Source organism: Trichechus manatus, unplaced genomic scaffold, assembly GCF_000243295.1.
Source record: "Trichechus manatus latirostris isolate Lorelei unplaced genomic scaffold, TriManLat1.0 scaffold00117, whole genome shotgun sequence".
Taxonomy (NCBI): domain Eukaryota; kingdom Metazoa; phylum Chordata; class Mammalia; order Sirenia; family Trichechidae; genus Trichechus; species Trichechus manatus.
In genome coordinates this window covers 8902992-8913089 of record NW_004444053.1, presented here as the reverse complement: position 1 = coordinate 8913089, position 10098 = coordinate 8902992, and the positions used below count along the sequence as shown (strand labels likewise).

The window sequence follows — 10098 nt, the reverse complement described above, 5'->3', positions numbered from 1 at the left end:
ACCCTTTTATCATTATATAGTGTCTTTCTTTGTCTGTTATAATATATTTTGAATTAAATTCTATTTCATAAGATTTTAATATTCCCACACCTGATATTTTTTGGTTATTGTTTGCTTGAAATGTTTTTTCCCCAGGTTCTTTCTTTCATTTGTGGAAATCCAGTTGTTCCAGTCCCGTTTATTAAATAGAATATCTTGCCCCATTTGATGGATTTAGCACCCTTGTTGAAGATCAATTGACCATAAATATGTGGGTTTACTTCTGTATTATCAATTATATTCCATTGGTCTGCATGTCATTATACCAGTATCAGGCTATTTTGATTATTGTAGTTTTATAATATTTTTTTAGATCAAGAAGTATGAGTCCCCTTAGTTTGTTCTTTTTCAAGACTGCTCTGGCTATTTGGGGCTCTCTGCAGTTCCATATAAATTTGAGGATTGGCATTACCATTTCTGGAAAGAAGGCTGTTGGAGATTTTATGGGTTTTGTGTTGAATCTACATATTGCTTTTGGTAGACTTCATGTCTTAATATTATTAAATTTTCCAATCCATGAACACAGAGTGTCCATCTATTTGTTTAGATCTTTTTAAAATTTTTTTGAATAATGATTAATAGTTTTAAGTGTACAAGTCTTTCACCTCCTTGGTTATATTTGTTCCTAGGTATTTTATTCTTTTAGATGCTATTGTAAGTGGAACTATTTCTTTAGTTTCCTTTTCAAATTTCTCATTGATGATGATGTATGTTTTTTGTGTGTTGACTTTGTACCCTGCCACTTTGCTGAATTCCTGTACTAGCTCTAGTGACTTTCTTGTGGATTCTTTAGGGTTATATATGTGAAACATATATATATGAAACATATATATGAAACATATATATATGTATATGTAAGGAAAGAAATAAAATTATCCATTTTTGCAGATGACACGAATATATCTATATCTATATCTATATATATCTATCTATATATATATATATATATGTATTTGGCCCCAATGCATCTGTCAGTTTGTCCTACTGGGGAAGCTTGCATGTTGCTGTGATGCTGGAAGCTATGCCACTGGTATTCAAATACCAGCAGGGTCTCCATGGTGGACAGGTTTCAGCTGAGCTTCCAGACTAAGACATACTAGGAAGAAGGACCTGGTGATCTACTTCTGAAAAGAATTAGCCAGTGAAAACCTTATGAATGGCAGTGGAACATTTTCTGATATAGTGCCAGAAGATAAGCCCGTCAGGTTGGAAGGCACTCAAAAGACGACTGGGGAAGAGCTGCCTCCTCGAAGTACAGTCAACCTTAATGATACGGATAGAGTCAAGCTTTTGGGACCTTCATTTGCTGATGTGGCATGACTCAAAATAAGAAGAAGAAGCTGTAAATATCCATTAATAATCAGAAGGTGAAATGTACGAAGTATGAATCTAGGAAAAATGAAATGGAATGCATAAACATTGATATCCTAGGCATTAGTGAGCAGAAATGGACTAGTATGGCCATTTTGAATCGGACAAACATATGATCTACTATGCTGGGAATGAACAACTTGAAGAGGAATCGCGTTGCATTCATTGTCACAAAGAACATTTCAAGATCTATCCTGAAGTACAATGCTTTAGGTGATAGGATAATACCCACATACCTACAAGGAAGACTAGGTAATACGACTATTATTCAAATTATGCACCAACCACTAAGGCCAAAGATGAAGAAATTGAAGATTTTTACCATTAAAAATCTTTGCTGTGATTAAAAAGACAGGAAAGAAAGAAAAGACCAAAATGGATGTCAGAAGAGAGTCTGAAACTTGCTCTTGAATGTTGAGTAGATAAAGTAAAAGGAAGAAATGATGAAGTAAAAGAGCTGAACAGAAGATTTCAAAGGGCCGCTGAAGAAGACAAAGTAAAGTATTATAATGAAATTTGCAAACACTGGAGATAGAAAACCTACAGAGAAGAACACGCTTGGCAATTTTCAAGCTGAAAGAACTGAAGAAAAAATTCAAGCCTTGAGTTACAATATTGAAGGATTCTATGGGGAAAATATTAGACGACTTAGGAAACATAAAAAGAAGACGGAAAGAATACACAGAGTTAGTATGCTAAAAAGAACTGGTTGACATTCAACCATTTCAGAAGGTAGCATATGATCAGGAACTGATGGTACTGAAGGAAGAAGTCCAAGCTGCACTGAAGGGATTGGAAAAAACAAGTCTCCAGGAATTGACTGAATATCAATTGAGATGTTTCAACAAACAGATGCAGCACTGGAAGTACTTACTTGCCTATGTCAAGAAATTTGGAACACAGCTACCTGGCCAACTGACTGGAAGAGATGCACATTTATGCCTATTACCAAGAAAGGTGATCCAACCGAATGTGGAAATTACTGAACAATATCATTAATATCACACACAAGTAAAATTTTGCTGAAGATCATTCAAAAGTAGTTACAGCAGTACCTCAACAGGGAACTGCCAGAAATTCAAGCCAGATTCAGAAGAGGACCTAGAACCAGAGATATCATTGCTGATGTCAGATGGATCCTGGCTGAAAGCAAAGAATAACAGATAGATGTTTAACTGTGTTTTATTGGCTATGGAAAGGCATTCACCTGTGTGGATCATAACAAATTATGGATATATTGCAAAGAATGGGAATTCCAGAACACTTAATTGTGCTCATGAGGAACCTGTACATAGATCAAGAGGCAGTCATTAGATCAGAACAAGAGGATATTGCATTATTTAAAGTCAGGAAAAGTGCATTTCAGGATTGTATCCTTTTACCATACTTATTCGATTTGTATGTGAGCAAACTATCCAAGAAGCTGGATTATATGAAGAAGAATGGAGCACCAGGATTGGAGGAAGTCTCATTAACAACCTGCGATATGCAGATAACACAGCCTAGCTTGCTCAAGGTGAAGAGAACTTGAAGCATTTCCTGATGAAGATCAAAGACCACAGCCTTCAGTATGGATTACACCTCAACATAAAAGAAACAAAAATTCTCACAACTGGACTAATAAGCAACTTCAAGATTAACGGAGAAAAAAATTGAAGTTGTTAAGGATTTCATTTTACTTGGATCCACAATCAACACCCATGGAAGCAGAAGTCAAGAAATCAAAAGATGCGTTGCATTGTGCAAATCTGCTGCAAAGGACCTCTCTAAAGTATTAACAAGCAAAGATGTCACCTTGAAGACTAAGGTGTGCCTGACCCAACCCATGGTGTTTTCAATCGCCTCATATGTATGGGAAAGCTGGACAATGAATAAGGAAGACCGAAGAAGAATTGATGCCTTTAAATTATGTGTTGGCAAAGAATATTGAATATACCATGGACTGTCAAAAGAATGAACCTATCTGTCTTGGAGGAAGTATAGCCAGAATGCTTCTTAGAAGCAAGGATGGTGAGACTTGGTCTCACGTATACACTTTGGACATGTTATCAGAAGGGATCAGTCCCTGGAGGACATTGTGCTTGGTAAAGTAGAGGGTAAGCAAAGAAGAGGAAGCCCCTCAAAGAGATGGATTGACACAGCGGCTGCAACAATGAGCTCAAGCATAACATGATTGTGAGGATGGTGCAAGACCAGGTAGTGTTTCGTTCTGTTGACTTGATGGCTCCTAACAACAACAACATTTGGATTTGGATACCTTTTATTTCTTTTTCTTGCCTAATTGTTCTGGCTAGAACTTCCAGTACAATATTTAATAGCAGTTGTTCTTAATTTCAAGTGGAAAGCACTCAGTATTTTTCCATTGAGTATGATGTTAGCTGTGTTTTTTTTCATAAATGCCCTTCATCCCTGTGGTGTGATGGATCACTTTTGTGTGGCCTTTCTATCCATAGTCTTGTAACAATTACTTGGGTGAGACTGTGTGATAGGGTAATTGTGGCCCACCAAGGGGATTGGTCAGTTTTGCCATCCTACTGGGCTTGAAATGAGCCACTCCAGAGGCTAGAAAGAGAGAATCCCACTACCACCAAGGAAGAACAGCCAGGAGCCAGCATGTCATTTGAGGAGGATGGGGGGGGGGTGGTTGGAGGGAGAGAGAGAGCTATAATCCTGAAGACACTGAGAAGCAGTGGCAGGAGAGACCTGACAGCAGAGACCTGGCTGCAGGAGATGGCATGGTGGACTTCCCAGCCCACAGAGAGAGAAAGCTGAGTGCCTTTGGGCAGAGGCCTAGAGCCAGGGAGAGGCGTACCTGCGAGAATAGCTTTGAAGACATTGTCCTAATGGAAGAACTGTATCCATGAATGTTCCTAAGCCTGAATTGTAATCTGTTACTTTCCTAATAAACCCCATAATCACAAGTATTGACTGTGACTTTTGTGGCCATTGCACTGAATTCTCGAATTCTGTAGAGAGTGCTGTGGGAGGGATGGTTGGTGTCAGAGAAGGTAAAGGTGGCGGAGAGAAAAGGCATGTCTGACCTCTGCCTCATAGGAATCAGCCTTGTGCTGTTGATCTGGATTCTCCTTCCCCCTTATGAAGTTAGAGGAGGTCAGACAGTGCCCCCACACCATTTTTACAATCATATTGAGAAATTTCCTCTATATTTGTAGCTTGTTTAGTGTTTTTGTATTAAACAGCTGTTGGACTTTTTCAAATGCCTTCTCTGTGTCGATTGAGATGATCATGTAGTTCTTTTCCTTTGTTCTGTTCCTGTGGTATATTAGATTATTTTCTAATGTTGAACTACCCTTATATTCCTGTGATAAATCTCACTTGATCATGGTGTATAATCCTTTTATGTGCTTTTGTATTCAGTTTGGAGGTATTTTTTTGAGGAGCTTTGCATCTGTATTCATAAGAAATATTGGTCTGTAGCTTTTTGTGGTGGCTTTATCTGATTTTGGTATCACAGTAATGCTAGCCTTATAGAATGAGTTAGAAAGTGTTCCCTCAGCTTCTATTTTTTGAAGAATTGGGGTCAGTTCTTCTACAAATGTTTGTTAGAAGTCCCCGGTGAAGCCATCTGGTCCAGGACTTTTCTTTTTTGGGAGATTTTTGATTACTGACTCAAACTCCTCACTTGTTATAGGTTTTGTTGAGATTAATTTTTTTTTTTTCTGAGTCGAAACTGGATATGTGGCATTATGCATGGATGAGTTGCGTTCGAATTCAACTGATAATCATTGAGACCTACCAGTATCAGGAGCTGTCAGGAGCACTTAAGATTCATTGTGTCATTAAATTTTCATGGAAATCCACAAAATAAGATTTACTCATGCTTTTTAGCTAAGGAAGCTATGTTTAAGAGAAGTTAAATTACTTATTGAAGGTGAAGTTGTTAACTAAAATGGTGGAATCAGAATGCATCTTTGGGTGAAATTAGGTCATGTGCTCATCTGGGTAGAGGAGAAAGGGAGTTCAGGGTGGGAGAGACCACCTTCAGTCTGTTGCAGGAAGAGATGGTAGAGGGGGTGCATTAGAGCAAGATTACCAGCTTCGGTGACAGAGAGGTTCATGGTATATTTAACAGAAAGGAAATATAAAAGGAAGCCAAAAAGATTAGTAATAAGTTAAAAATGGTGTTTTAAATTTGAGACATATCTGACTTCCAGCTGTATCACTTCACCAAAACATCATCAGTGACATCCATGCCATTAAATCCTGTGGATATTTTTCAGGCCTCATCTTAGTTGAAATTTGTCCATACTTATTGAATTCCCTTTTTCATTTTTGAAAAAGTTTCCCCTGTTGCCTTAACACACCACACTCCCTGGTCTGCCTCCTGTTTCTTTTATTTATTTATTTGTTTTCTGCTTTCATTCTCCTTTGTAACCTCCTCCTCTTTGCCAAATAATTGTTATAGTTCTTCAAGGTTGTATCCCAGGCTCTTTTTGCTTCCTACTCTATATTCTTAGACAATCTTATTTTACACCCATCTATTTTTTTTCTTGAGTCAATTCTGGGAATTTTTCCATTTCATCTAGATTAGCTGATTTGTTGGCAAACGATTGTGCTTAGTATTCTCCTATTCTCCTTTTTTATTTTTGTGGGGTCAGTTGTAATGTCTCCACTTTCATTTCTGATTTTAGATATGTGTATCTTCTATCTATCTGCCTGCCTGCCTGTCTGTCTATCTATATATCTCTTTCTGTCAGTTTAGCTAAAGGTTTGGTAATTTTGTTAATCTTTTGAAAAACCAACTTCTGGTTTCAATGATTTTCTCTATTGCCTTTCTATTTTCTATTTTAATTATCTCTATTCTGATCTTTGTTATCTCCTTCCTTCTGATTGCTTTGAGTTTGGTTTGCTCTTCTTTTTCTAATTCCTTATGTTAAAAGTTCCTTTGATTTGTGATCTTTATTCTTTTTTAAGATAGGCATATACAGATATAAAATTTCCTCTGAGCATTGTTTTCACTATGTCCCATAAATTTTGATGTGTTGTGCTTTCATTTTTATTTGACTCCGAATATTTTCTGATTTCTCTTTTGATTTCTTCCCTGGCCTGTCAGTTGTTGAATGGTGTGCTGTTGAATTTTCATATATTCATGTATTTTCCTATTTATTTTTATTATTAATTTCTAGTTGCATTCTATTGTGGTAGGAGAAAATATGTTGTATGATTTCAATCTTTTTAAATGTATTGAAACTTCCTTTGTGACATATGGTATATCCTGGAAAATGATTCTTGTATACTAGAGAATGTATATGTATATTGTGGATTTTATTGGGTGGAGTGTTCTCTATATATCTATTAGGTCTAGTTGGTGTATAGTGTCATTCAGGTCTTCTGTTTCCTTACTGATCTTCTTTCTATATGTTCTGTCCATTATTGAGAGTGGTATATTGAAGTCTCTAACTATTATTGTACAGCTACATATTTCTGTCTTCAATTCTTTTAGAATTTGCTTTATGAATTTGGGTAATTCAATGTTAGGTACATATATATTTATAATTATTATGTCTGATAAATTAACCCTGTTACCACTATACATTCTTCTTTATCTCTCTTTTTTTTTTTTTTTGAGGTGAACACTGAAATGTTTATTTGCATGCTTTGTTTTCTGTGTTAAGAATCAAAGTTGCCCAAATTAAATCTTTTTGCTAATGTTACTACATATGCCCAAAACAAAGAAGGGCTTTTAAAATCAGGAAGGGGGAGAAGAGATTGAAAATAATCAAATTACTCCTCTTAGCTCCAAATGAAATGAAAATAAAACTGTTGGTTTCTAACAGGCAACAAACCAAAATCTGAGCACTGCTCTCCCCTCCTCACCCCAGCCCCCACTCCACACACCAACAACAAGTGAGAAACACAGCTAAAGCCCAATGTGTTGTGTTCTGCTCAAGAGCTGGGCCTGACACTAGGTTCCATAGCCAGCCTCCTCAGTCCAGTGGGATGCAGTGCCAGGGATGCTTTCAGCTGTAGTGGGATTCTGCAAGGCTGGTGGTAGGTTGGTGGGTGGGCAGGTATTTTCAGAATCTTTTTGAAGCTCCTATTCAGCTCATCAGCCATCTTCCTGGGCCCTCTCTCCCCTGGGCATGGGCTCCTGTCAGAGTGACCCCTACTCAGTTGTGGGCTGTAAACTGTCCTCTTCTTGGTTCTCTGTCCCACTCTCGTCATCTTCAATCTCCCCTTTCTCCCCACTGAACTTGTCATGGGCCCATTTGGAGCTGGTGCTGAACTTCTGGAACATAAACCAGCCCAAACCCCAAGAAAAGGCTCCTTGGCGCTGGCCACGGCTCACACACTTCTCCCTGTTTCACCTTCGAGGTCGTCATGCAAGTAATACTTATTGCTTCTGGATGTGTACTCTGGGCCCCACTCCTCTTCTCGGTTTCTCTAAAAAATCGTTGCTGTTGTTGTTATTCTTACCAGAGTAGTTGCCTCTGCCCCAGCCTCTCTCTCTGGCTCAAATTGAAAGATTCCCTTGAGCTCTGCCTCCTCCTTTTTCACTTGGACCCACAAAATCTTTCATCCCCAGTCTTGATTTGTCAAAGCCTATGGTGCTCTCCTCTCTCTCCTCCATCTCTTCAGTGTACTCTTCAGCTTTGTAGGAGTGGGATGACGGGGAGGAAGAGGATGAGGACCAGGACCGGTCTCGCGTTCTCCAGTGCTACTTCTGCTTCTTTGATCCTTTATGAGTTTTCTCACCTGATCTTTACCTTGAGTGGCTTGAATCTCGGGAATGCACTGATTCTCTTGATTTACCTTGTTTAGGATCTCTCTCTTTATGTTTTTTATGACCTTCAATATCAAGGCAGAGATCAATGGGATCATGTTTGTATTTTCCCTCAGCCTTGTAGCCAAATTGTCAAGAGTTTTCATCTTGTCATAAGCCAAACCAGGTTTTCTGAATGTACTGGGGGGAATGTCTATCCTCCTGTGTATCTCTGGGCTTTTCTTGTTTTTAGCTGCCTCCCGCTCAGTTCCTCTCTTTAGTATTTAGTAAAGCGTTCATGCAATGTCATTCCTGAGGACTCAAAGTGATGCTCTTTAACATGGTGAGCAATAGTCACTATATGCTGGGCAAACAATTCTGAGGGGTTATGCTGAGACTGAGCTGATTGTATATGCTGGAAAATGGAACAAAATTCCTGTTCCTTTCTGTTGCTATCGACTAAATCCTGACAAGGCTTGAGTTCTTGAGCCAATAAGCCACTGGGTCATGCAATGTCCTCATCAAGAGTCCATTTGGACATTGACCTGGGCCTCTCAAGTAATGGAAAAGGAAGACTTCCCCATGGAAAAGTCTCCTTTGCTTCGGCTCTCAGAGGTCTTTCTCAGGGAAGGTGATGAGCTTTTCTCCTGGACTGCTTTGTATGAGGTCACTTGGAAATTCTTTTCAGGCACAAATCCTCTGTGCTCTCTCTGGGTTCTCTTGACCCCTCCCTGATCCTCCTGTTTGCATCTCTCTGAGAAAGACTCCTCCATTTCCTCCATTTTTCTCTGCTTTTTCTTTCCTGGAGGTACGTATACCAGGCCTTCCCATTTGCCTGACTTCTCCTCCTCCTGGTTTTTGTTTACACTTGCTATGACTTTTGACATAAATTTGGCTTCATCATCAAACTCAGATTTCTTTCTTCCCTTAGCTTTGTCCTTATTTTGGTCATCCATCTCCTCCTTGTGGAAGTCAGCCATCTTCTTCTCAAAGTTATCTGGCAGCTTATACCTTTTGGGGGATTGACTGCCCGGGAAAGACTTCTCAGCATCAGTTTTGGGAGCAAACGGATCAGATTTCATTTTTGTATCACCCAAGCCTGTGTCAGAGAGGCTTGCTTTTTCTTTCATTTTCTCTTTATCAGTATTTGTTTGTTTCTGTTCCTTATCTTTTCCATTCCCTGTCTTCTGCTCATCTAGATACCTTTTTGTATAGGCCGCTCCTCCTGAAGCAGCAGTCTCCTCCTTCTGAGATGAGCCATACATGGAGCCAGTGGCTGGCAGACTCTTACCCATAGGGCTCTTTTTGGATCGACTCAAGGACCCAGAGCCATGGTCATACTGACCTTGGTGTGTCCCAGCCTGATATCCAGCACCACTTGACAGAGTTGAGCCCATCTGGGATGCATTGGAGAGTGGAGGGCTAGGCTTTGGCACAGGGCTAGGATAGGGTGATCACCGCTTCACCACCACAGACTGGAGAGGGCTTTTGAGAGCAAGGCTTCACCCTAGGAGACTCAGGTAGGAAGAAGCTGAGGCCCTTGATGTAGAACCAGTGCCATAGGTGGTGGCATCTGACCATGGCTTCGAGCTGTCAGATGATTTTGTATCTTGGAAGATGCCTCCAGAGAATGTCTGCTCCATGGCCTCATCACCCTGGTTATCCCCAGCAGCCTGAGATGGCTGACTATCTTTGGAAGTGAACTTTTTCTCCTTTGCAGATTCGTGCTTAGAAGATTCAACTTGGCTGTGGTTGCAGGAAAAACAAGAGGATGACGAGTGCCTTGACCTGTCAGAGGAATACTTATCGGAGTTTCTAGAATGGCTCTTGGAACTTGGTGAAGGGGACCTTCTCTTTTGGGACCAGGATCGGGAACAGCCCGGACAAGGACCGTAGGCTTGCCAGTAATTCTGCCATTTGAGCGGTAGTTTCCATAGCCTCCTCAGTTACCTCTTTTCTTTTAA

General features: G+C 39.7%; 1 pseudogene; it reads right to left on the bottom strand.

Annotated features, from left to right (window-relative positions):
* Positions 1–7537: 7537 nt before the first annotated feature.
* Positions 7538–10098, bottom strand: part of LOC101350085 (thyroid hormone receptor-associated protein 3 pseudogene) — a 31124-nt pseudogene continuing 28563 nt past the window's right edge.